Source organism: Poecilia mexicana, unplaced genomic scaffold (assembly GCF_051168715.1).
Source record: "Poecilia mexicana isolate PSO_F unplaced genomic scaffold, ASM5116871v1 scaffold_15, whole genome shotgun sequence".
Taxonomy (NCBI): Eukaryota; Metazoa; Chordata; class Actinopteri; order Cyprinodontiformes; family Poeciliidae; genus Poecilia; species Poecilia mexicana.
The window spans coordinates 2702076-2727347 of NW_028263384.1; the positions used below are offsets into that span (position 1 = coordinate 2702076).

General features: G+C 37.8%; 1 long non-coding RNA gene across 1 annotated transcript in view; it reads left to right on the forward strand.

The window, feature by feature from the left end:
• LOC106913453 (uncharacterized) overlaps positions 1 to 25272 on the forward strand; it is a 131196-nt gene that overhangs the window by 45550 nt on the left and 60374 nt on the right. The gene's annotated exons all lie outside the window — the stretch shown is intronic.

Below are 25272 nucleotides of genomic sequence, written 5' to 3' on the forward strand. Positions count from 1 at the left end.
AACGAATAGAATTATAAGCAAGTGTTCGGTGGCGGGGGAGAGGTAAAGGGAAGAAGCTGAGTTATTTCAGGATGGGATTCAAATCCCTTAATAAGCACCGTGAGGAATGCTTATGGTCCACTAGTGGCTGGTGCTTACTGGGAATGTTCCACTACGGTTCTGTAATTAGCTGGTGATGAACTGGATCTGAGGTGAAGGTTAGGCCGGGCAGAGAGACCGGCTAAGAGGGTAGCAAATGCTTTCATTAGCTGGAAGCATCAACAAGTTGCAGATAAAGAGAACATTATTTTAATCAAAGTAATAAAGCATAAAGTTACTGTTAATCACACTTCAGTGTGAAAAAAGTATTCACCCTTACAGATTTCGTTAGATCATTCAAGCACGTCTTAAAGGAGCGGCATTATGTCTCATTTCATAGAACAATCAAGTATCTATGTTACCTTCAGTTGTTATAACAAAGCTATCAAGTATGAATTAAAACAAATTTAACTTTGTGAATTACAGCCTTGATATTAGGCTTCTGTCTCTTTAAAAACTCCTGCTGTTTCTGAAATTCCACCTTCAGGAAGTCATCATAACATGGCTCCTCTATTAACCTTTTATTGTTTTTACCAGCGCTGCTCTGACATATATCTCCTATAATGAGCTCAGTGATTCCACCAGGTGTTTGCTAATTGCTGCTGGCTAGTCTGAAGGAGCTGGTTGTTGGAGGACTGCTCTGTGAGGCTGAAGCTCAGAAGCTTGGAAACTGCAGCTCTGAGGAGGAGCTGCACCTTGAAGGCGGGGCTAGGTTCACCCAGGCGTTTTGCACAGCTGACTGGTTGCCATGGAGATTATAGGATTTCTCAAACATGCATGAAAGAATCAAGACAAAACTCCAGGTATGTTTTTGCTGGGGGAATGACATAACATGTAAAGCTAAAAAAAGTAAAAAAATTTTAGCTGCCCCTTTAATATCAACAAAGATCACCAGAATTTCTGTTCCACATGATTCTTTTGTCTTCTGCTATTGATCAATACTGTTGATTCTAGTCTCAGTTTCCAGTTGTTGGCTGACAACTGGAAACCACACCTCCCTGGTGTGGTCTTCTGTTGCCTCAAACCTAAACATGTTGAGGTTTCAGAGATGTTATTGTGCATATCTAGTCTGTAATTAGCCGTTATCTGAACAACCAGCTTGTCCATTATCCTCACAATATCCAAACGAGTGTCCCTCTCACCGCCGGCGAGGTTCTTAACTCTTCCACTTTAATACCTTTTTCTACATTCAGATGCTCATTTTGAACATCTGCATGTCGTCTTCACCAATCACACCGAGTCGCTGCCATGTGGTCGGCTGAGTCGCTATCTTCTGTTAAGCAATTGAACAGGTGTATCTAATAAGGCACACAGTGAGTGTATTTTTCAATAGGATCTCATTACAGACACGCTTAGTCATTGTGGGTTTTCCTTCATTTTCATGCTTAGCAGGATCATAATTTCAGTCTAGTTTACTGCTTGTTGTAAGAAGAGGTTAGCATCAGTCACATCACAAAATCCTTCCAATATGTTTGAATGATTTTATGTATCTGTGTTTTAACAAACATTTCTTGGTCTTAAAAACAGAATTAAGTGAGATCTCTCAGCATGTAGTTCTCCTGCATACTCTGGTGTACTGTACTCTATGAGCCACATGGATCCTGTTCACAACAGTTGAGATTTCATAGCCAAGCTACCGATAGCCTACAATTATGACAATTTCCTTCATTTCCAGATGGATGCTAACATGCATTCTCTAAGCTAGTATAGATGGATGGATTTGCTGTCAATAATCAACATAGTTATGGAGTTACATTCTGGAACGGGCATATGAATATGAAATTGTTGTATAAAGACTAATTAATGCTTAATGCTCCCTTTCCCAAAAGTAAGTTGCTAAAGAAATTCCTGCATTTTAAACACCCCACAATATCTGAATAGACTATTATTTAATAACCTTTGTTGTTCATGTTGAGAGATGAAAAATGTCCTTAGTAGTAAACGGGACCAGGATTCATACCAAAGACCTGTTTGGTGTAAACCAGCAGTGCTACCCACTGCTACGCTGTGCAGCAGGGTTTAATCCATTGCAGTTTTTTTTCTGTCTGAGCAATGTTGTTGGTTTATCTCACTACGCGCCGTTTGGATACTGTCACTAGTGAACAAGTTTTCAGAATAATTCACGTTTCCAAAATGTGTATGTTAGCAGTCAGCAGATACTCTGCTGCCCTGTCGCTGTTCCTGCCTCATTACTGCCTCCTGCACAGAACTCTTTCACTATCATGAAGTAAATATTTTCACTTTTACACCTCCACTTGCCTTGATTCTCCACAAATCTTCCTATTCTCTGTGAAGCGCTGCTGTAAGAACTGCGTCTGATGCAGGGATGTTATATCTCCTCTCCACAACTGAACGCTGTCTAATTAGTGAGTGAACATCAGAATGAAGACCTGACACAGTAAGCTTAGCTTGAGGACATACAAGAGCTTCAGTTCAGCTTGGTTTTTCTTCTAGCTGATGCATAATTTGACTTTACTATAGTTTTTTAGACAGTAAAGTACATTTTAATGAGTTTCTAAGTACTCTTATTATTTTTTTTACATTGAGAGGCTGCTGTCAGACACACCATATGGAACTTCACAGCAGGAGGCATATAATCTCCCATTAAAAGGTTAGGTGTTTACTTCTTCATAACTAAGTGTTTTAATCTAACAAAAAAAAAAGGAAAAAAAAAACAAAAAACAGAAATGTGACAGAATTATTTCTGTTGGTGACCAAAATTCAGCCAAACCCAGACCAAGGTTTGTAGGTGGACCAGGGTTCATTATTCATCCACACCTCCTCAAGCGAACTGGACTTTTAGGCTCCTGGACTGGAGTTGGATTAAAGAGACTAAACAGGGTTGGTGTGAATGCTTTGGTTGTAATATGAAGTTGTGTGTTTGTATGCTGAACTGATGAGGACACTGGTTCTACCCTGTTTTTATTCATCATGTAAAAATAATGATATTTAAGGATGGTCACCAATGTATTTCATAAAGAAACTTTTGGTTTCTGTAGCTTGTGTTGTTTTTACAAGGAGCACACAGATTTTGTGAACAGTAGGAATTTGAATACATAACCCTGATGCATACATAACTTGGACAGCTTGTTAGAGTTGAGAATTGCAAAAGTATATATTTTATGTCAGAAAAGTAATATTTCAGAGCCTTGAAAGCAGTGGCAAGAGGAGTTATCCTTGAAGGAAGATTGACAGACAGGGAAAACTATGGCTAAAATTCTGTGTACCCTTGGTAGCTTTATATTTAAAACATGGGCGTAGGTTTGGGTAGGGACGGTAGGGACATGTCCCGACCAATATTCACGGGATATGAAAAAGTCCCGACCAATTTTTGCCATATTGGCTCAAAGAACGTGGATCTACGATCTTTGATTAGCAGCAACAGGCGGTGCGCGGAACGGAAGCTTCTTAGTTTGACATTTATTATGAGCCTCCGAGACCGTGTCGGAACGGTGCTGTCGGGGGGGGGGGAGTCAGTTGAATCGTCGGACGTTCTTTGATTAGCTGCAAAAGGCGGCGGCTAGCTGGGCACACGCGTCTCCTTCTGAGTCTCGAGACCATGTCGCCACCAAAAAAGAAAAGGACAGACATTAGAAGTTATTTCGCTACGTCGGCTGTAAGTACAGTGAGTGGACCCATAAGTTAGATATCTATCACGCAACGCATTTGTTGTAAAGTCCGGTGTTTAGTAAGGTCAGCACTGAATGTGAGGTAGAATAGGTCTGTTAATTATGTAATATTTTTTCTTTTTTATTTTATTATTGATTTCTTCTTATCTGCAATTGTGTTTGCTGTATCCAGAGGATATTTCTTTTGATCTTACTTGTAACGTTTGCTGAATTTTGTAAAGGAAAAAGTAAAGTGTTCTTGAACTGATCTGCTGAGTATGACTGTATCTGGTTGTATACACAAGATGTATGATATGGTTATGGTTGGGGGGAGGGGGTTATTAAGCCAATGTGGTTTCCCCCCCTTCTCAAAAATGTTCGGTGCTCTTGGGCTTTTCACTGTGCTGCGGGGGGGGGGGGGGGGGGGGGTCAAGGTCCCCACCAAAACTTAGACCGAACCTACGCCCTTGATTTAAAATGATTAGAAATGTTATTACACCCATCAAATCAATTTTATAATCACTTAATCGCTTTTTGCGTGTTTTTAATCACTAGTCACTTTATCACCATCTTTTTTGTAAAACATTAATCTTTAGCTTCCTCCACAAATTCTCTATCAGATTAAACCAAGAGTTCTGACGCAGACGCAGTCAATACTACGTAAGTCAGAAGAAGCATATTGTCAAAAATGAAAACATTAATTACAATTATTCAGACTTCAGGCAGACTTAGATTTGTTGAGGAGCAAACTATCAGTTGAGACAAAGAAACTGAACAGACGTGTTTATATTTCTGTAACAGATACATTAATTCACTCAAACTGCATCAATTCACACGTTAAGATCCAACCGCATAACATTTTCATAGCATTACTACAGCGCTCTATGAGCCTAATCCCCCACATGGCCTTGGCTAATTTTCTGATCAATAAATTGCTGACCTCTGGCAAAAGATATTTTTTTAATAAGACAAATTCCAACAAGGTGTCTATTAAGCTTTTAACAAAAATAAAAAAGAAAGATCAATATGATCTGTTTGATGAATGAAAACCTCACAGCAGCAGTGTTCATTTTCAATAATGATGTTTATTGAATCTATATTAAATTTTTTAAATGGAAGATGTCAGCTGTGAAAATGTTCATCAGCACTGAGTTCTCACCAAGTCATAATTTGATCTTCCTACTCCCAGTTTTAGCTCTTTAGGTATTTTAGTTGCTAATTCAGCATTTTGCTTCCACTTCTAACATTTCAATCCAAGTTTTTTGAAACTTGTTTTTATAATTTTTTTAAACCTTCATAAACATGTTGCAGTGTGATGTCATGAATGCGAGATCAAGTCTGGGTTCTTTAGGTTCAGAGTTGCTGGAGGTCTTCTAACCACCAGCAAAAAGGTCGTCAAGGTTTTCTTTTTTTTTTTACCAAATTCACTGTTCATAAAATACCAGAAGTGAATTCTATAGCTAACACCCAATGTTTTGTTCATAATGTGAATGCTTTCGCTTTTTAGTACAAAGAATTAAAAAGACAACTCAATAGATTCAGATTCTTCTTTTTTTAAATGACAAAGTTTATATGCTCAGTATTACAAAGTAGAATATAATTTTTCCAACCACATCATTTAACAGAAGCCTATTGAGCAAAACATGGAGTATATTTTAAATGAGTAATTTCTTCTTCATCTCCAACATGTTTGCTCATTTATAAAATCCCCACTTGACCCTTAACCCAGATCACAGTTCAGCTGTAAGCAGCAGGTCACGAAGTTACCAAGACAACATCTGCAAGACAACATGTAGGCCTGTCGTAATAAATCAATTAATCGCACAATAAATTAAAACAAGCAAGATTAATTGTTTTTCTCTTTTCTCTCTTTCTACCAAACACTGGATGATAAAAGTCTTCAGTCTGGTGCTTTGGTCTTTTTACAGAGACTTCATAATTCATTTGATTTGTCGTTTCTACTGTTTTACTTATTTTGGATATTTAAAATGTCTTCCAGTTCCAGTGTTAAATGTAGAATTGAAGGTTTATTGATCTTTGCAAATGTTTTATTGCATCATTATAACATTATAATTATTCCATCATTTGAAAATGATGTCAAAACAACAGTATTGTTTATTGCAATAACTTCTGGGACAATTTATTGTCCAGTAAGATCTGTTATTGTGACCGAGATAACATGCAACGCGTCGAACACATCGTTTAGTTCTGCTGCGTGCGCCATTTCTGGAAGTCCATGACTCATCAAAAAGAGAAAAACTTTAAACAAACCTTTTACGGCATCTGTCCTCAGTCTGTAGCACCAACAGAATATATTAAATCACAAAGGTTTTGTTCATGCTTCAGCTGGCTTGTGCCTTTTTTGCAGTCGTTGTGAAAGCTGACACAAGAACCATTTGTCATCTTCTCGCTCTCCCCTCCTGTTTTTTGACAGAGTTGTAGGTTGTTTAGCTTAACACTTGTCACTTGTCATCTCAGATGTACGCACTAAGAGACTTGTGTCATTTTAAGGAACGCAGCAGTCAACTGAAAAGAAAAGGGGGAAAAAAAAGATAATTTCAGTGGGTTGAAAATGTCACTGCAAGTTTGACAACAGTGCCGGCAGAAGGCAGGTGTCAATCACTGCAGGAGAAAACAGTCCAATTTTCTCCACTGAGTTTGGGACGGAGAATCAATAAACCACAGGATGGATGGTTCTCCACTTCAGACTCTTCTCTTTCCACCAAGTGAGAAAATGCAGAAGTAATTTAGCTTGTTTTAATCTCGGCATCATGCATTCCATGATGGTTTTAGAGAAAATAGCTGTAGATGTTTATGCGGGAGTTCGCAATTTATTGAGAGAAACAAAATAAATAAATAAATAAAAATAAATTTATCAATGTGGAATAAATGAGTTAAGGAGATTCCCGGAGAGCTGCTTGTGGCTCCAACCAGCTACGTCTTGCAGTATTATTGGCAGATTACACTTCTTTGGAAAATGTTAAAATATTTTTTTTTTCTGTTTTCCTGAAAAAGTCTGCGTCTATAGAGTTTCTGGAAATTCAATCAGACATGCAACACAAGACAGAGACGATGTCAGCAATGTTAACGATGACAGCAGAAAAAATGGTGCAAGGCTAAGGAAGTGAAAGGACAAAGACCGACAAGATTTTGTTAAATGCAGCTCTTGTCTGTTTACCAAAAAGTGTAGGTCACAAAGGTTCTTTAGCCTCCATTCCAGGTTAAATGGAGACAAAGTAAAGAAAATAAAATGGGCCATTAATCGCTGAATATTCACTCCATAGGCTGTAGAAAATTAGGAAGCGTTTAATTGCCAGAGGTGGGAAAGACAACTAGGAGCAATCTGGTTGTAATCCAAAAGTTTCCCGTTATAACAAGATGTTAAACTCGCTTGTTAAAACCAGAAAGTTTCTCATTTTAACAAGATACAAAACTTGTGAAAAGAGAATGTTTATCCATTATAACGAGATAAAGAACTCACTGAAACGAGGAGCATTTTGTTATTGTCAGGATTGATGTGGTTGTGGTGAGGAGAGGACGCTGAGACCCAGGTTGTGATTAAGATGAAGGATTTAATGGTGAAGAAGCTCAAACAGTCCAAAAACAGGCGGCACGGCACAGAAGTTAGCGCGCAGCTAAATACCGGTAGCACTGACAACAAAGACTGACACGATGAGCTAATGCCAGCACAGGACTTCACAGTTCAACTCTCCGGGCAGACTAACAAAGACGACATGGACGCACGTTACATAAACTTCGACAAGGACCGAAGAACACAGACAACAGGTGAGACTAAATGCACACGGGGTAATCAAGGGAATGAGACACACCTGGGAGACAATCAACGGGGAGGACAGACAAAGACTCAGAGGGAAACAGAATCACAGAAAAAGTCAAAACTAAACACAGAAACACGGATCATGACAATTATAATGAGATGCAGAACTTGCTAAGAGAAAGGTTCTTGTTATAACAAAATACAAAACTCATTTAAAACAATAAGTTTCCTATTAAGAGATGTAAAACTCATTCAATTGAGAAACCTGTTTTCAATTCATAAAACTTTATTGTTTAAATAAGATCATAATTGCTTTTAATTTACATAAATCACGCAACAGCAAAACACTTATCCTTAATTCCTTTCCTGGCTCTGGAAGTTAAACAATTTGTTTATAAAGATGCACCACAAACTGATTCACTATTTCAAATCACTTTGCTAAGTAAATCTAAATTTGACGTCAACCTTCTATATGCAAGTCCAGATCCCTTTAAGTGAAAACGCCTGTATGAATGAACAGCAGCTGACGTAGAAGTCTGTCATTTGATTTATTTTCATCAGTTGAAGCAGGAGTTTCTCCAGGAGACGTTGCCGTCTCTAGGATACGGCTGTATTTTATTTGCAGTTCAGATACCTTGTTTAGAAAAACCTGTAGAGGAGAAACTTCCACACCTTCTGCACCCAGTTTATTTCCCACATGTTAGCCTGAGGCCTTTGAGTGAAGATTAATGCTATGTTGAATAACTGCACCATACAAACTATACAAGACTTGTGGGAGAGGTTTTTTTTTATGTCACTTCATTATATTGAGCCATAGCACACTTTGTATAAAAAAAAGCGTCTCCTAAACTATGTTCCTCAGGAGTCCTCTCACAGAGTTTTAATAAATTATTGTTTAAATATGCTTAGTACAGTTGCCTCCTGAGCAGGTAGGGATTTTGTAGCCTAGACAAATTAGAAAAGGAAACTAAGCTTCTTTTTTGTTGCTTTTGCAGCAGTCTTTTCTGAATTAATTACCCTAACTAGGTCAGTTCAGAAATATGTGCTTAAGCACTTATCAACTCATGTTATTGGCTAACACCACTATTCTATCCCAGAACATGGCAACCATCCATAGAATGTGTTGTGTTTCTTTATTTGAGGCATCTGGATGGCATTTCCAGATTTGAACCAGGTTTTCCACATCTACCACATCCTCTCTCCTCCATTACTTTATATCTGCTTATTATGTACTTTCATCTTGTTTCCACTACCTCTCATTATTTTCATGCGCACCAACTCACAGATGTGTTGGGGAGTAGATGGCTGTAATAGCGTCCTTCACGGATGACAGTCTTCCAGAGCGGCAGACGGATGGCCTGCCAAGCCAGCAGACATGCTAATTCAGAGTGAAGGTTTCTAAAAAGTCTCCTTCCTGAGTGAAATTCATCCAAGACCCACAGATGTAGGATGTAAATCAATAGGAGCCATGATTGTTGTGACTTTTTTACACTTATATGTTGTTCAGTATATTTTGCATGATAAGTGACTGATATGTTAAGCATAATTTAAATGATGATTATTATTAATTGTATTGAACATGATTGTATATAATTACAAAGGTGAAGTGGATATATATATATTTAAGTGCAAGACATGATTTATTTGAATAGAGGAAGTCTTTTATTTTGAAGAATGTTTAACAGGATCTGGTTGTTTTGTCACTATCTTGCTTTTATTGATTTTTGGTTGCTAGGTTACGAACAGCTGTTGACTTATCAGCTGTTGCCGTTTCTCTCTTCAATAAAAACTGAACAGAAAGGTTCAGTAAAAGACACAGGAGCTCCGTCTTGTTTGAAGAAGCTTTACTCCGTAACAATGATGATTTCTTTGGTAAAGAATAAGTCTTTATACCAGCATTGTAGTCGTAATACCTGGTAGTGAGCAGTGGTGATGTGCTACATCCAGTTAAACCTGTAAACTCAAGATGAAAAAGAGAACATAGAATAAATTGTTGTTCCAAGGCATCACCTTTAACTGGTGGCATTTCTATCCAGCGTGGGGCTCTTCACCTAGAGGGATCTGTGCCATTCTACATGAACTCTATCAGGACGGGATAAAGTAGACCACTGTCTATGAAGCAGATGGTCTTACATGTTACCCACCATCCATCCATCCACATCCGTTGGACTATGACAGGAAGCCAGAGTGTCCAGAGTGAATTGTAACCATGAAAACTCCATGAAGACATACCCCAGGTTGGGATTCAGGCCACAGTTTATGGGCATAAATTCATTGTAAATAAACCATCTACATACGTCTGCTCTAACATTTAAACCAGACGCTTTCTGTGCCAATTAGTTTTTAATCAGTGTATTGAACTTGAAAATGTACAAAGTCATTTTAAAACTTCTGAATTGGCAAGTTATAATTTTAATATACATGAATTTTAGCTTCTTTCATTGTTTAAACAAAAAAATCCAGCTGTGGAAAGGTATTTAGACTTCAGCTTCAGTTGCGATATATAGTCTATATGGCCTTTAAAACTTTAAAAATCATTAAATGTTCAAGATTTACTGCATATAAAAGGTGACTAAATAATTAAATGCTCGATCTGGTGCTTTATTCATAGCTCACAGCGCAAACCATCCGACATGGAACAACGGGCCCATTTACAATCCAAAAGACGTCTAAAGAAACTTCCAAAAGTCAAATTCTTCTCAGAGAAGTTACTTCTAAGTTTTACATTGCAATAAATGATGAGCTACACACCGGATGCCTGCGAGAGAAAAAAAAAAAGCACTGCAGTCATGGAGGAAAGAAATTCTAGTTTGGAAATGGTTCAATAAATATTTCTCTCAGCCTGAAAAAACTTTGGCCTTGATTAATTCTGAAGGAAGCATAAAACCCTTTCCCTCTGAGCGCTCCCTCAGCACCAGTCTCTTCATGTTTGATATGCCTAAGGTGGGCCTAAGGTGTTCTGCGTTTTGTTGGACAAGATGAGACATAAAAATGAACAAGTGATTTAGGGCTGAAACGATTCCTCGAATGATTCGAGTACCTCGATTACTAAAATTCCTCGAGGAAAATTTACCTGCCTCGAAGCTTCGTTAATTTATGTTTTAATAGTTAGCGCACCGTGTTCCGGCCGGGACTTCATTTGCGTTGCGCGGAGCTCTCACTTCCGCCTCTGAGTTGTTGACAAAAGCTAAGTCTCAGCGGCATAAAGTCCAATCTTCAAGATTGGCCCGTGGGGATTTTATGGATTGATGATAATGCCCGACTTTTTATCGTTTTTGGGGAACCAATAAGCATCCTTAAAATGACTGGGGGGATGCCTGGAGTACGGCAGCATTTCTCCTCCGGGGCTGCTGGTTGAAAGCGAACGGCGGGAAGAGCGCTGAGGTGAGCGGGTAGACTGAACAGGGCGGGCGGCTGAGTAGCTGATGCTTACCGTGTACATGTAGCTTTACCGACGAACCGCACAATAAATTTCATATCCCGGTCTGAAGAAACGGGTGGCGGAGCGCATCGTACATGGCTGGTAGATGAGTTTCTGAGTGTGACCAGTGAAGGTGTCGTAAATATCCCGTATTGCTTCCCCCCGTGTTCGTCCCCCGGTCTAACGGTTCGTCAGTCCGCTGGTCTATTTCCTCCCCTCCACCCCATGTTCGTTCATTCGCCCTCTCCTCCCACTCCAGGCGGCATTTCCCATATTTTCAAACCCAAAGCGTGACAGGTTAGGTGGCAAGGTGAGTTTAATTAATCTATTAAACTCACTGAAGATGAATACATAAACTAAAAGCTGGATTGTAGACATTTTTTATAAGCATATTTGTGAGCCTGCCTCTTTGTTATTAAATTCAATATAATTTCAGATTTTTCTATAACTTTTCTTCTGGTTAACTTAGAAAGTGAGCTATTATTGTTACAGGTTAGTTTTCTAAACTACAAAAAAGCAACTGTTAGGGATGCTCAAATATGAAAAATTGGACTGATATTGATATCTGATAGTAACACCGGTATTATGCCAGATTTACCAATATTTCATTTTATAATTTTTTTTTATCCGATTACTCGATTAATCGTAAGAATAATCGATAGATTACTCGATTACTAAAATATTCGTTTACAACAGCCCTAAAGTGATTATTGTTGGAACATTACTAAGCAAACAGCATGGCCTTCTGGAACATGCTAGAAAATGTGGACAAACATTTAAATCTATAGCATCTTTAGTTCCTAAATCAGAATTTTCTCCATCTTTATATTTTCACAGAATTTTCTGAGCTTTGCTGGAAAATGAAAACAAACTTTTACACTTCTGTTTGGACAGCAATGGCAATCTATAAAGTCTATTAATGTCACAGATAATCTGATACAAATATCATAGATTAAAAGATTTATTACGCTATTGCTGCTTTTTGAAATTTTCCCTGTGCAAAATCATCACTCATAAAATGTAAAATAGCATAGAGGAGAGAAAGAGCTCAAAACTGTTGAAAACTTAGTCAATAGTTTCCAAAGCAAGCTGAAGTTACAGGCAATACACAAAATTCAAGAATCAATACAAATCCTATTTTTCTATGAAGAAAGTAGGAAAGTCTCTAACTGCAGGGCAAGTTATTTCAAAAATGTTTCTACTAAAATCCTGAAGCTTTCAGGTGGACTCAGTCATTTCTGCTCTTGTATCGTTACTCTGATGCACTCAGGCAGGACTCACTTTCTCTCCCAACAACTCAGCCATTAGCGAGGCACCGTTGGGTAAAACAAAAGTCGTCTCAGTACCGATCTATTTTACTCACAAGCATGTTTGCATGACAGTACAGCAGCAGGCAGTGTTATTCAGAGACACTGTCACACCACTCAATTTCTATAAGTTGGTGAACAAGTAGTATCTTGTTTCTTTGGAACAAATGGTGGTTAAATGAATGATATACAATCTATCATTCATCTAGCTCACACACTGATAAAAAAAAAAAAAGAGTATTTGTTGCACCAGAACATTATGGGTCAACATTCTGTCCACATATGTCAGATGACATTTTGGACATATAGAGGACAAAAAAACTAAAATTCATGGTAAAACAAAGGGTTTTCTTACATAAAGACGCCATCATGGTCTGTACTACAACTATTTGATTTATCAACTGTGTGGCGTTAAAGCCAACCTGTTTTACCCTGAAAACAAACCCCAAGGAAAAACAGGTTTCAGATATTTTTGATTGGTGAGGAGTGGTCTGTCATCTTTCACAGATCTCATTTTTAAGGAGAGGCAGAGCTCTCGCTCTATCCTTCTCTGTGTTTACCACAAATGTCCACTTAATAATTTGGCATTCCAGTTAGCCAGATCTGTTTGCCTAGAAAACAATCCGTTTCCCTTTGTATGTCCATGCAGCCCAGTGGCGCCGACTGCCCAGCAGCCTGGCTGCTATGGAAAGCTTCCCAGGCCAAATATATGTGTGTTGTATATGTCTATGTATACGTCTGTAAATGTTGTTTGCATATGCAAACAACACGTACAATATGTGAAGTTTAACCATCAAATTCATGTTTAATTAAAGCGTAAACTATGTGTCAACAATGTGTAAAATATGTCTTTTTGTTAAGACGCAAACAGAATCTGTTTGTGTTCCTTTCAGGCAGTTTTACTTACAAAAGGTTTGAGTCACGTCTAGGTCACATTTTGCAGGACAATAAATTGTTCCAGAAGTTATTGTGATAAACAATAATATTATTGGTTTGAGACTACTTTCAAGTGATATAACAGTAATGGCATAATTATGCAAGAACACATTCCCAAAGAGCAATAAACTTTACGTTCTAATTAACTTTTAACACTGGAACTGGGAGACATTTTAATTATTCAAAATAAATATGCAAAACATCAAATAAAATGGAAGCTAAGGTCTCTGTAAACAAAATTATCCTTAAAAAAAAGGACTAGTGAGACCATAGCACTGGACTAAACACTTTTTCATCAGTTTTTGGGTAGAAAGAGAGAGAAAAGAGAAAGACAACAAATCACGTAAATGAATCTGGCTCCCAGTTTAAACATTTTTTATGGAAGTACCTTCTGGATCTGAACAGACCTTGGTTGTGGCCAGAGAGCTTCAAGCGATGCTGCAGTGCATGTTGCCTTTTTTGTCTTGTTATAACAAAGTGGTTTAAAAACAGGGGGGAAAAAGCAGATTTACCATGCGAACCATCCACATGGACTGAATATACGGCGGTCGATTGTGCAGTTATATTTGATTTGTTGTCATGAAGGATGGTGCAGCGCCTCCTTTATGAACAGGGAAAGAATTTGAAACCCCAAAGGGCCTTTTCTTTTTTTGTACGCTGTTTATTGTATTATACAAGCTTTTATCACTGCTGCAAGTTAGATACTTCTGGGTCACTTCACTCAGTTTGGAGCCTCAATAATCAAAAACGACTTTTCAAACACACCCCAGGCATTTCCAGCAAACAATCCTCCAATAAATACAAGGTCAAGAAACACATATTTCTTCTCTGCTGGTCTTTCTCCTTTTCATCCCATCCAGCCCAATCTTTGTCCTCCCACTTAATACCCCGGCATCTTCTTTTATGTGCATCTGCCCATCTGAGGTCCACCATTTCAACAGCAGGGTCACCAGCAATTTCCTTCTTTGAAAACAAGGGTGTCTCTTTGCTTTTTTCTTAGCCGAAAAGGAATAATGATAAAAATAAAAACTATGTGTGTTTACAACCAGGCTCTTCTTAAAGGATAAGCATTTATGATATGGACCACCACAGAGAACACCTGATCAGTTTGGATTAAGTCCAAAGGGAGGACAGTTATGGCTGGAAAAACAACCTATGTTAGAAATACTCAAAACAATACATTGTACATCTCACAGTAAGACAGGGATGTTTGATTCATGCCTGAAAAACAAAAAAAAAAACTGATTTAAGTAAATCTGTGACCGTAAAGCTCTCTCTCTTGAAACGCTGACTAAACAGATGTAATTCAGTAACATAAATTCATAAAAACAATAATGCCAAATCTATAGTGGACTCTGAAATTTACCAGTCTTGGGAGCCTTGTCACACATTATTTACCAAATGTCTGACAATTTGGTAAATAAGTATCCAGTCTTTTTAATACATTTCCTCCCATATTTAACTAAGAGAACACAAAGTGGAACCATTTGCATTTGTCATTACACGCACATGCATGCTTCAGTATGATCTGCTCACAAAGTTCTGTTTTTAAATGACTAATTCAGATCAATGACAAAGCAAAGAATTATTGGTACCTCGGCCAGATTTACATCTTTTCTTTTTTCTTTTTAAATCCAACCAAAAACATTCGTCTATGGCTTCAAACTAATTCAAAATTCTTGTTTTTCAAATTTTATTTTGTGAAAAAAAAAATGTGGGTGGGCGACTCAAAAATGTTATTAGTACTTATAGACAGAAAAAAACATGTTTATATAATGAAGACATGTTTAAAAGTATTTATTTAGATTTTTTTTTAAAGACTCTGCCCGGTTCTCTCACACTCACATATATTACTTGTGATAGAATTCACAGAGAAACAATGATGTTGATTTTTATATATATATATATATATATATATATATATATATATATATATATATATATATATATACACACACACACATATTTATTATTATTTTTTTATTTTAAATTTGATTTCTTGTTCCCATGGTGTCGCTGTGGCGTGAGGATACTATTACGGCGCTGTGCGGCCTCAAAGATAACGACACACCTCTCATCACCGCCCTTCGCCTCCACTTCCATACGCCAGCTGTCTAATAAATATCAATCAAGTCGACCTCACTGATACCAAACACTCTACTGAGATAAGATCGCCTGCCTCATGATGCGATATGAAGTTTTTTTTTAATTGCTTTGAGGACCTCCACAGGAGATTCTCTCTGATTGAATTTAAAGGGTTTTGTGCAGTTAGCAAACACAAAGTGGAGCCACCTCAGAGTGACGGTATGCTAAAGGTTTTGATCATGATGTTTTTATTAAAGCTGTAGGGGTGGAAGGTACCACTGGTTGTTATGATGAGTGAGTGTTGGTCGTCTTCAGGAAATACTTCCATCTTTCCTACGGTATCCCTGCTCCAGAGGTGGTTGGCCTGAAAGCCTGCCGTAATGCAGGACAATCGTTTGTTATGCTAGGAGTGATCCAGACCAATGCACAAAGAAACTGGTACTTATGTCTTTGAACTGTTTATGTTGTTTTTAGGGCTGAAACGATTCCTCGAATGATTCGAGTACCTCGATTACTAAAATTCCTCGAGGAAAATTTACCTGCCTCGAAGCTTCGTTAATTTATGTTTTATTAGTTAGCGCACCGTGTTCCGGCCGGGACTTCATTTGCATTGCGCGGAGCTCTCACTTCCGCCTCTGAGTTGTTGACAAAAGCTAAGTCTCAGCGGCATAAAGTCCAATCTTCAAGATTGGCCCGTGGAGATTTTATGGATTGATGATAATGCCCGACTTTTTATCGTTTTTGGGGAACCAATAAGCATCCTTAAAATGACTGGGGGAATGCCTGGAGTACGGCAGCATTTCTCCTCCGGGGCTGCTGGTTGAAAGCGAACGGCGGGAAGAGCGCTGAGGTGAGCGGGTAGACTGAACAGGGCGGGCGGCTGAGTAGCTGATGCTTACCGTGTAAATGTAGCTTTACCGACGGAACCGCACAATAAATTTCATATCCCGGTCTGAAGAAACGGGTGGCGGAGCGCATCGTACATGGCTGGTAGATGAGTTTCTGAGTGTGACCAGTGAAGGTGTCGTAAATATCCCGTATTGCTTCCCCCCGTGTTCGTCCCCCGGTCTAACGGTTCGTCAGTCCGCTGGTCTATTTCCTCCCCTCCACCCCATGTTCGTTCATTCGCCCTCTCCTCCCACTCCAGGCGGCATTTCCCGTATTTTCAAACCCAAAGCGCGACAGGTTAGGTGGCAAGGTGAGTTTAATTAATCTATTAAACTCACTGAAGATGAATACATAAACTAAAAGCTGGATTGTAGACATTTTTTATAAGCATATTTGTGAGCCTGCCTCTTTGTTATTAAATTCAATATAATTTCAGATTTTTCTGTAACTTTTCTTCTGGTTAACTTAGAAAGTGAGCTATTATTGTTACAGGTTAGTTTTCTAAACTACAAAAAAGCAACTGTTAGGGATGCTCAAATATGGAAAATTGGACTGATATTGATATCTGATAGTAACACCGGTATTATGCCAGATTTACCAATATTTCATTTTATAATTTTTTTTATCCGATTACTCGATTAATCGTAAGAATAATCAATAGATTACTCGATTACTAAAATATTTGTTTACAACAGCCCTAGTTGTTTTACGACTACATATACATGTACGTACACCCACCCACACACACACACACACACACACACACACACACACACATAAATGCAAGCTTAACGCCAACAGTGTGAAAATAAACCCCAACGAAAGTTTTCACTTTTTTTTTTACATTATTCCATTATTAATTCAGAGTGTGACAGTAGATTTGGCTCACAAATACTGGTTCATGAGTCGAGAGATGATTTCAGATTTCAACAATATGTTAGCGGTTAGCCTCAGGAATGTAATGAATAAAATGTAATGTTTTCTGCTTGTTTATGATGACATCATGATGACTGTATGATGTTTTATGATGGAAAGTACATCATTTTCATTCTGTGCATTATTATATACTGGGAGATATTGGGTGTTTGAACTATTAAAATGGGCAATTATTCAGGTTTTTAAAGGGGGTCTCACATATTCAATGCCATAGGTCCACTGTATCATCACTGACTCTTTGTTCTGTCATAGATCCATGTTTGTCCAGCTTAAAGAACTGATCTTCATATATGGGGTTTTAAATATTAACTTATGCTGACAGGAACTATGTGTACTTTGCTAGAGTGATGTAATATCTCATCACCGACATACAGCTGAACATTTGAATCTGTTTAGATTCTCCGAAGTTGCAGAGAAACATCAGAGTGAAACAGCAACACTCATTGCATTGCAGATGTATAATCAGTCTGACAAGGCAAAGCCTCATAAACAGGCCCATGTACACTAATTAGCAGGCCCAGAAATAAAATGATCAAGATAGCTCTGTGGGTAAGACAGTCTAGTTTCAAATCTTTCTGCCATTTTCAAGAAACGCATAAACTCTCTGATCAGTGGTTTAAAGCACACCTGCATGGTGCAGATAGGCCGACTGCTGCTGCTAATCTGTCTGAGTCTGAGTCAGTCCAGTCTGGCTGCTGAAAGTCCCACACTCTGCTCACCGTTCAGATCGTGTTCACAGGACACCCCGAGGCTTGGCAAAATAAATAGCGCTAAGTATCGGGCCTCATCCCGTCCGCTGGCCATCTGGCTCTGCAGTGAAGAAATTCATTACTCTCCAGGTGATAGCTTCACCGCGCTCTCCCTGGATTGCCTTTGTATCCCTGCAGGCTCAGCTCTGACACTGGAGATTATAATCGCAAACTGGCAGCAAAAACGTGAATGCTGGGACAGAACTATCAACATAATTACTGCACATCTAGACTCACAGCCGTATGTGCTGTATCGTACTAAAAAGAAATTCAAAACTCTGCTAAGCATTATGCTTTCATAGCATTAATTAAAAGCCGAAGATGTAAACGTACCTAACAGTGACGAAAAAACCCCCACTGATTTACAAAAATACAGGATGTTCATGTCTCATATAGATGGAACAATGTCAAATTCAAAATTTAAAATACTTATCTTCAGTTTAGCTAAATTATTTGAACATCCTTTATATTAAAAAATAATTATCTAAAATGGGAAGGAAAATGTGTATATAAAGACAATGATTTGGAGGCATGAGTAGTATTCTGAGAATTTTTGGATTTTCCTGGATGTTTCAGGCAATACATCCAAAAAGATCCTGAAACTGCAAGTCATTTCTTACTTTTACTTTCACATTTTCAAATTTCATTCTTGGCTTATCAGACCAGGGTTATCATAGTTTTTTCTGATTTTCATTATAGTTTAATTTTATTTCTTTGTGACTTTTGTCTAATTCAGTTAGAATTAGACAAAAGTGCTTTTAGCACGTTTGCTAGTTAATTACTTGTTAGATAAATATTGTTTAGTTTTTATTACCTATTCTATAATATAATTAGTTATACTTTGGTTCATTTTTAGGTGTAGAATTTTAAAAAAAAAAAAAGGTCAGCATACTGTATTATAATTCTGTATATATTTATTGAGTAATGAATAGTTAACAGACAATGTATTCACTTATTGTTGAACAACCGACTGACTGGTGTTTTTTCCAACCTTTTGCTGTCACCATTTTGCAGATGAGTGTGAATGCTACCAGGATTATGGAGAGTCATAATTTGTTGACAGCTTGTGTGAGGAAAACTAAAACCAATTTTACATCAGCTTTTAAGGCTAATAAATAGATTCATTAGCACAAGAATTAAGGCCATTATATCTCCAATTTCAATATGTTTCAGACAATACAGTTCCAGTTAGGTACAGTTTCTCCCTATCAATTACCATTGTAATTTATTTCAGTTAAAAATGTTTTCTCAATTTCAGTTTTTGTCGTTTCATTAGCTTAAGTTAACTTTTTTTTTCTGTTCCAAGTTTTTATTGTGAAAGTTACAGGCTACTCTTTTGAAATCTTGCAGAGTTTTTTTTTGTTGTTTTTTTTTTGTTTGTTTGTTTTTATTATTATTATTTTACAGGGTATATTTCCAGAACTTGAAGCACTCAAAATACAGGAGCTTTAATATAAGCTCCAGCAAAGGAAGCAGCAAAAACTCAGAAAATAATGTGACCCGGCATTTAAACTCGCTGAACTTTCCCTGTACACTGTGGAGGAACCCTGCTGGTTCAACGAAGCAGTCCATCAAGTCTGGATATTATCTTGTAAATATTCTACCAGGTCTTAGAAAATCTGAGTTATTTTACAATTTTCCCCCCAAAAAATAAATAAATAAAATTACATTTATTATATTTTCCATGAAAATTCAAAAATCCCAGAGAAAAGAAGACATGAAAAACTAAATGGGCACTCTAACAGCAAGGAAACCCAGAGTGTGCTCAGTCTGCAGCTGCATGTGGGATGTTGGGGGACGCCATCAGTTCTCTGAAACAATAAGACCACAAGATGGATTGGTCTGAACACACTTGATTCAAGTCGTTCCTATGATTCTAATGGGATTTCCTGTCCTCCTCCTGATCAGTTCAAAGTAGAAGCTATATCTAGATATGTAACATACTCTGGAAAATAATCTGAAGACTTATAGTATTTTGTACATTAAAACTTCTGATGAAAGAGAACTTTAGTAATTTTATGCCCACCTTTTTTTCTAGTTTTAAATTTCAGGCAAAGAACATTTAATTAGAAATGCCCAAAATGGTTTAATCAGTGAAAGTTATAAACTCCCTTGCTCGATTATAATTGCACACCTTTTCATCTAAGTGTTTACTAAAGATTAGGAATCTAGTCAGTGTATGCAACTGCATTTAGGTCAAGAGCCTTTGAAAATTTGATTCTGCAGAAAAAGGGAGAATTAGGCAGCTTTACATGTTAGGTACACTCAGAATAAAAGCTGAGCTCTGAAGGTGAAGTCACTCCGTTTACTGCGCTTTGATCCAATTCTAGTTCATTTGCCCAGAAAGTCCAGTTCGTTTGGGGAGGTGTGAATGTGTAATTGAACTCTTAAAAACTAAACTCTTGGTGGGGTTGAAATGAACGCCAAGCAGACTGGAGAACGCTCCAAAAAGCGTCCGCTCATGCTTAGCGGTTTTTGTGTAATTTAATTCAGTGGTATTTGGTGCAGATTATTATAAATGTTTTGTAACTGGGCCATCTTTAGTTAGTGCAACGCTGCTGCCTCTCTATCCGGGTTCAGCCATTATCGTGACCAAAGCTACCAAGCCAGGGTCGACGTTTCCATGAGTCTGTTGAAAAGCAATCAACTAAACACAATAAGTCAGTGAATCATATAAACATGGAAAACGTCCACCTCACGGTGGAGAATTTCTAAATAATTGTGACTTACGGTCCAGTGAGATCTGTGTTTTTTCCTCTTCATGGCCCAATTTTTGACAGGTGCGACACACTCTGGAGCGACTTATAGTTCAAAAACACGGTAATGCAAATACCAACATGTAGAGAGTACACAGGAGTGGCTTGAGTGTGAGGATACAACATGCTAAATGTTGTGTCCTCATGTAGCCCATTTCAACGTGGCACAGACTACTGTGACGTATACTCCTCAAACATTGGGCCTATACATGATCTGACCACCAAACTGCTTACATAGCAACAATATGCATCGGCTATCAAACAGTGTTTTAGTGCTGCTAATTCTGCTAATGTATTTACAAGGCATCCTCTGTATCTGGTATCCTTCAGTCACTGCATGTGCTTCTAACATGACTTGCTTTCTGATGCCACCTCTCATGGCTTCTAATGCCCAATCTGTCAGCTTTTGTTGTAAATCCAATCACTCGCAAGCCCAGCCTTGTTTGCATATGGAACAAATTAAGTTCAAATCTGGATATTCCTTGCCTTCTGAGTGCCTACATTATTTTGGCAGTGAGAGTACATCAGTGCACACATTCTCATTGTCATCTCTCCTCTCTTGCTGTTATACAGGCAGTTGTTTCACCATCAGAGCCAACACGGCCTCTTGGCCTACAGACTACTCAGAGGGTTGGAGTGTTTTGAAAAAGCTCTTTGACCTTCTGTATCACTCTGAGACAGCTTGCTAATTTGGACTGTCCAACTTTCACAAAATAATTATTTTGAATTCACCTCTTCTAGTGTATAATTATCCCGGATGATTATCAATCTCTCGTGTGGCCAACTCGAGATCATTGCACATCAGAACTGTCTACAAATGTTTCAGTCTGCCTGTTCTGATAATATGTAAAGCTGTAGCAGCAGTCCTCTCTCAGGTGAAATGCTGGTTAATCAGAGAAATACAGCAATCAAAAGGGATTCAGTCAGATCAGCACTGCTTACTTGAGGTATGAGTGGTTGTGTAATACATAAGGTTCATGAGACAAACAATACAGAACTTAGGCTAAATAAACAAGACTGGATTTTACCTAAATTTTGAAAAAAGATGTTTTTGATTTCACAAATTATGTCAAAGTTTCATTCATCATAAAATCTTACTTTTTGTTTCATTGAAGTTTTCTTGATCTCAAACATCAATAAAAGAGGGTGTCCAGGCTAAATTAATAACATTTGTGTTTTGCGTCCATAATGTTTGATAGATTGAACTTTATCAGATGAAATCACAATCTGATGGCAGCTGGATGCTAACAAGAGACAGATGACAGAGGGAACCACAAGCACCCGCTGAAATCCATCAATGCTTCCTCTAAAACACTTACAGCTGTCTGCTTCAATATTTCAAACACCAAATATACCTTAAAATGAAGTAAAACGTACAGATAAAAACGCTCAGCACTACAGCAGAAGCTAGCATCAACAGTCTGCTTTATCTCACATATTCCTGGTGCAGCTAATCAGTGGTAAGGAAAATAAATGAGGCATCCTGATTGGCTGCTTTACAAATGCCAACAAAGTGTGTTGTGGTTCAGTTGCATTTTTTTTTAGCCAAAAGTGTTTTTTTGTTTGTTTTTTGTTGTTGTTTTTTTGCTAAAAATCATATTTTGTCAGTAAAGTAATTATTTTTTTTATTTTTTTATTTTTTGGCTCTAGTGGCCTTTATTTGAAAGTGCTAGTCCAGTAAAGAAGGTAAATAAAAAGAGGGAAGACATGCAGCACAGGTCACCAGGCCGAGACTCAAATCCAGACGGTTGCGCCGTGTGGGTTGCGCTCAACCCCTGCACCAAAACAACTCGCCATATTTTGTCAATAAAAAGAGAAGAGAAATTTTTGGTTAGAATCACTTTAGGGTTTATTTTAAGAAGGTGGCATTAGATTCCACAGAAAAATCCAGAAATAATTGAACCCACAAACATGAATAGACAGAAAGATTGGAATTGCTAGGTCAGGTTTTTTTAACAATTGGTGATCGGCCAGAAAACTGCAATCAGTGCACCAGGCTAAACAATTCTGTAATCTAGCCCCTTAATGACGTCTGAGTCACGTCACTGAATTTCCATTGTTATAAGGATTTTATATTTGGAATAACTGAATCCAGATTTACAAAGAAATAGCAAAGCAAGTTTGTTTAATAGAGGGTTAAGTGAGTTTGATTAATTGTACGTCTTATTCTAGTCACATTCTTAAATATACAGCATGAAATAAATACCAATACATTGTTTAATCATTATTTTTCAGCTTAGATCAACTGAAACTATAATTATCAACCATTTATTACACATAAGACATGTTCTTATCTTTACAAATGATGAATAACTTAGAATATTTTCACCTTTATTGGCTATGAACCCCTAGAGAGCCTTTAACTGCCTCTTTTTAGTACTCTATGATTTTCACTATAGTGTCACCTTAATTAAAGGTGGTGTCAGTCTTTATAAGAAAATGGAAAAAACAGCACAGCTGATCTAGAGTCAGTTTCTATTCTTAAACGTTTAAACTAGGTTGACAAAATGAATAAGTCATGACTCCTCTCAGCTTCCCAGTGCAGATTTACAGACATTCCAATTACTGATCTCTAGATGATGCTGGCATTTATGAAGCTCCCTTATTTGCTTTGGGAATAAGAGTTTATAGTTTATGGAAGTTGATATGCATATGAAGTATGCAGACAGACAGAGAGGTGTGCATTTGTCATTTGAAAAGGCCCACCAGATTAACACTGCCCTTCCACAACTGACTTGTTATGCACTTAACCAAGCTTCCTAAACAATTTTTAAGAAATTCTAAATCTTTAAAGATAATCAGTTTTGGTTCGTGTTTTTCAATTTCATAATGTAATGTTACAGTTTGCAGTTCACAGAGAAACAGATCTGTGAGCGTTGTGCTAAATGCAGGAGCTAACCAGGCATACGGCCAGTATGATCTGCTTCCACCTGCACCAGTCCACATAAGATCCACAGTGAGCAGCCTAATTAAGTTCAGAAGAAGCTTTTACTTTTGAGACAGGCTCATTTGTCCTCTTTTGTGCCACCGCCAGCTGAAAGTGTCTAATCACATTCGATGAGACAACCGAGAAAGCCAACAGTCAGCCCTTCTCTGAGACCTACAGTGGTGAACATGTCAGATATCACTGATGCCCGTCTACATCCTTTCTCAATATGTTTTGCAATCTGTAATTATTTTCTCTCATTGGTTCAACCAAATTTAAAGCAACTTGAAAAGTGTTCATACCTGTACAATTGCAGTGGCAATTATTGGATGACCATATTTGCCAGCAGTGGCCATTCAGGTACCAGTGATGGCCTTTCATTAATGAGGTCAGTAGCTGACTTCAGAATGGACATAACTTCCTGAAACAAGGAAGTAACCACAGCTGGGTGAGCAATAGTCTTAATTTTGCCACCAATGCTGCACCATACTCTACAAATCTGGCCAAATATAATCTGTTTTATGTCTTTATAGAGGAGTACAATGACCTTTAACCTACAGTCAGAGCTACAATAGTTGGTTTGGATCACGTTCAAGGAATGTAGTTTTTCAAAGTTGTGTTTTAGTTAAACACTCACACCTAAGGACAATTTAGAGAGACCAATTAGAGAGACCCGCGTTACAATCCTTCATTACTCGTACTTGAGAAATAACCAGAAGCAGTGAATAAAACCCTGACATTAAGCTTTCTTTGTCTTAAACTGTGAGAAAGCTTGCAATAAATTCAAATGTCACAAAACGCTGATAAGAAAAAAAGACATGCTGAATAGCAATATATTGGTCCGTTATGATCGCTGACACAAGCTCGTTTTGTGCGGATAGTTTTATTTTTGTGCCACATTTTAGCAAGAGGGAAATATAAATACTCTGATTACATACACTGCAGCTGCCTGGGAGTACAATGTAAGTACATTAGTGTACTTCAGCTGATTAGTGCGTTGTATTTAAACTTCTAATCACATTTTTGAGACTCAAGTGTGACTATTTAAAATTAAAATCACAAAAGGGTTTAGAACCACCTCACAGTTTATTTTCCAGAAACATTTAATCTAGATGACAAACATGAAGACTCCGATAGGATTAAGAGGATATTTAGTTTTAAGGCTGATTGGAGACTGTGGTCACAGAGAGATCACAAAGGGTTAACAGTTAGCGTTCCGTTAGTCTGCATCTGCCAGTGATAACAGAACAATGAGCACTTTCAAGCCTATTTATCTCTCATCAAGTGGCACATCTGTATGGATATTAAGTTCATTGGCATACGGCTGTGAGTAAACAAACAATATTTAGAACATCTGTTAGCCATGACAGTTGTTTGCTCCCAGGTTGGCCTCAGCAGCATGCAAGACAAGCGTAAAAACCAACATGACAGCAAGTTAATCTGTTCTCTGCGGAGTCCAAGTTCCTTTCCAAAACCACCAAACGTATTCTGTTCAGCCTGATGGACGGATAAGAAGCAGAAACTCACTGCATAAGTAACCATTAACCTGCTGTTTAATTTTTTTTAAATACAAAATGTTGGCAAGTGAAATAACTAATGTTCTGTTGTTTTTTCTTCCTGTCCTTCTTTATCGTTTCTCTGACTTTCTTCTCTTTCTCAAAGGCTATCCCTCGTCTTCAGGCTCTTTTTTTACCCCCAAATACAAGGATTAAACATCAAAATGAAACAGTATTCAACTCCTATTATATGTGCTGACAATCAATACCAACAACTTTACAGCTGAAAGAAAAAAAAAAAGAGTCTG